This window comes from Callospermophilus lateralis, chromosome 1 (assembly GCF_048772815.1).
Source record: "Callospermophilus lateralis isolate mCalLat2 chromosome 1, mCalLat2.hap1, whole genome shotgun sequence".
In the NCBI taxonomy this organism is placed as follows: domain Eukaryota; kingdom Metazoa; phylum Chordata; class Mammalia; order Rodentia; family Sciuridae; genus Callospermophilus; species Callospermophilus lateralis.
The window spans coordinates 167,503,739-167,507,142 of NC_135305.1; the positions used below are offsets into that span (position 1 = coordinate 167,503,739).

General features: G+C 40.3%; 1 non-coding gene across 1 annotated transcript; it reads right to left on the minus strand.

The window, feature by feature from the left end:
* Window positions 1-626: 626 nt before the first annotated feature.
* Window positions 627-730, minus strand: LOC143638415 (U6 spliceosomal RNA). Its single transcript, XR_013154608.1, has one exon. It is a non-coding gene; the product is annotated as a U6 spliceosomal RNA (small nuclear RNA).
* Window positions 731-3,404: the final 2,674 nt, after the last annotated feature.

Consider the following 3,404-nt stretch of genomic DNA (forward strand, 5'->3'; position numbering starts at 1 on the left):
AATATCAGGAGGCCAAGCAAAGCAGGGATGAGTGACTTCCGGAATCCGAATGTTTTCTCTAATGGTGCAATGGGTCTGATGGACAAAAAATTCACAGCTTAGATTTTAATCACATTTCAGGGTTCTATTAAAAGCACCTTGATTCACTGGTACTTAATGTGCTACCTGGAATCTTCTCATCAGTGAACACTGGATAATCTCCCATGGACATTTCAGTCTCCCTTCTCATTCCCTTGAGGCATTACAAAGCCCATGCACCCAGCCCATAGAACTCATTTATTAAATTATTGTTGAATGAAACTAAATTTTGTTGCATTCCAATTGACCATCTGGAAAACCGTTGTGGTTGTTCTTCTTTAATAATCTTTAGTTGTCCCTTTGGTGAAAGACTGTTTAGTAGCTGCAACACTGGGAATAAGAATAAGTTATATCCATGTATGTATTCTTTACTATCACGGATATCTAAAAAGAACAAATTTTTTTAAAAAAGAAAAAAAAATTATCTGGGTTTTAGTTTCCTCCACTGTAAAGTGGGGATAGTAACATTACTACCTTCATAGTTTTACTTTGGTAATTGAGAGTAAATTATGCTTGCACACAGATGTTCGATGTCACTCATTATTTTTTTCAATGTGGAGTGCTTCATAGATATGCATGTCATCTTTGCACAAGGGCCAGGCTAATCTCTGTATCATTCCAATGTTTGGATATATGCTGCCAATGTGAACACTATTATCAGTTCTGATCACATAATAACCCCAAAACAGATACCCTCTCTATTTTACACCTGAGGAAACTGAGGCTTAAATTAGATCACAAGTTCAAGACCAGAAGACCAGTAGAAGAAGAGCTGGGGTGTGAATTAGATCGGTTTGCAAGGTATCTGAGCTCCCTTCCTGCGCTACACACTGCCCCCTGTGCAGCTACTGCAACCTTTCCTACCCAGTAATGAGTTCATTATTTAGAAGAAAGTAGAATATTCATGAGATAATTTAAATTATGAAAACACAAAGGCAATGAGTGTTGAAATACATGGAGAATAAAAGGTGCAGTCATTATGATTAGAAAAGCTCCAAGATTTAACATTAAGGGAATTTCATTCCCCTTACTGAGGTTTGTTGCTATATAGAAGAACACTAATTATGTCAGAACCATTAAAAGAGTTAGTGGTACTTATGCAGATTTTTCTTTTGCTATGATTAAAAAATATAATTCTCCCAAATACATTGAGCTTGGTACCATTTTTCTAGCCAAAAGTGATAATGCTTTATTACTTATGGACATTAAAAGATATCTGTTTTAGGGCTGGGCCTGGGGCTGAGCGATAGCACACTTGCCTGGCATGTGTGAGGCACTGGGTTCCATTCTCGGCACCACATATAAATACATAAAATAAAGGTCTATCAACAACAGTTACTGCTCAGTTAATCCTTATCAGGGGACTAATTCACTGAGAGGGTTAAGACTCTCATAACCCAATCATTTCACCTCTGAAGGTTCTTGTGTTGTCTCGCAAATTAGCTTTTGGGGGACACCTCATACCCAAACCATAACATTTCTGCAGAGATAACATTATGACCGGAAATCCTCTGATTAGCATATTTCATCATTAGCTATGACCCTCATAGCTCTAGAATGTAGGAAATGAGACTATATGTAGAGCAGAGAAAGCAAAGAAACACAAATGTGATTGCTGATGGTCCCACAGTCCAGGGCAGGCTTAAATTTAGGCAGTCTGACCTCAAAGTCCACATTTATCAATATTTTGCCTGCAAACCAGTAATAAAATGCCAAACTAGGGAAAGCTGAAAGTATATACAATGGCATGTGGCTGTCCTGTTGATACTCTTTCCTTGAGGGTTTTGTTTGGACTTTTCTACAATCCGCCTCACATGAATTCACCCCCAAACAGGAGCACTCTTGCTCTGTACTCAGGATTTTATCAGGTTGCTGCACATACAAAGACGAGCCATTATCCATGAAAAACCAAAAAGCAAGATTAAAAAGGGAATGCCGGACTTGAGCATTGCAGCAGGAAAGGGTGCACTAAAATGTATCCACGTGTTTGAAGGTAGCAGAGGTGGAGGTTGAGCTCCACAGGGTCGGTAACAATTGGGGTGAAGAGAGTATATCTTCCTTTTATGCTCAGACATTTACTGTATACTTCTTTTTGCCCCCCCCCACACACAAACAAATGAAAACAACAAATTTACATTTTTATTGCTGTAAGAAATACCTTTAAAAAAAAAAAAAGACTGATCCACATCATGAGCAACAGCACAGCTCCAAGGGTATCAGGCCTCCTGCGATGCTTCTCAGGATAGCACTTACTTATTTTGGCATTCTTAGAATAAAAACTCACTACAGACTCTGTTGAAATGAATTTTGTGAGCTCTAATCCTGTGGTTTTCCCGGGTAACCAAGTATAGTGGAGTTACTTTGAAAGGTCAATCATGGAGTCTTCCTTGAGGAAAGTGTTGATTTTCCCCCACTAGTATTTTAACCTGCTTGAAAGATAAGAGAATAAAGGCTAATCCTGTGGTAAAGTACTTTACCAAAAACCACCTGTTTTGCATGCACACATTTCATTCATTAGGACTTCTGACCAAAATCATAGATGGGGAGCCAGGTGTGGTGGCACACCCCGCTCTAATCTCAGCAGGGGGCCTTAGCCATCGTGAGCCCTTGAGCAACTTAGCAAGACTCTGTCTCAAAATCAAAATTGAAAAGGGCTGGGGATGTGGCTCAGTGGTTAAGCACCCTGGGTTCAATCCCTCAAAAAAAAAAAAAAAAAAAAAAAATGGGAGCCGGAAAGGAAGGAAGGAAAGAAAGAAAGTATCATAGATGAGGTTCCTCAACTCATTTGACATTTTGAGCTGGGTACTTTGTTGTAAGGATATTGTCGGATGCTTTGCAGCATCTCTGGTGTTCACCCACCAAATACCAGTTGCACAGCTCCCACCTGGCCAGTTGTGAAAACCAAAATTATCTCCAGGCACTGTCAAAAGTCTCCTAGGAACAACATTATTCCCAGGTGGGAGCCACCGATGCACGGTTTGAAAAAAAAAAAAAAAAACCCAATCATATAACAATAGAAAGTAAATTAGAGGGTGCCTGGGGCTCAAGGAATCCAGGGAAATTGAAAGTGAGTGCCAGTGGGTCAAGGGGGTTGGTTATTATAGACGGATGACAGTGTTTTAAAATTGCAAGAGTGTTCCTTTCAGCTCATTGCTGGTCAGGCACAGAGTTGCTGAGACCACTCATCAGCCTGCCAGCAGCTCCGGGTGGAGCCAGGATCTTCTGGTCCTTGAAAAGCAAAGGGAAGGAAGACCACACGGGCCATGAAAGTAGCACCAGGTGAGGTTTTTCATATGTGTGTATGTGTGTGTGTGTGTATGTGTGTG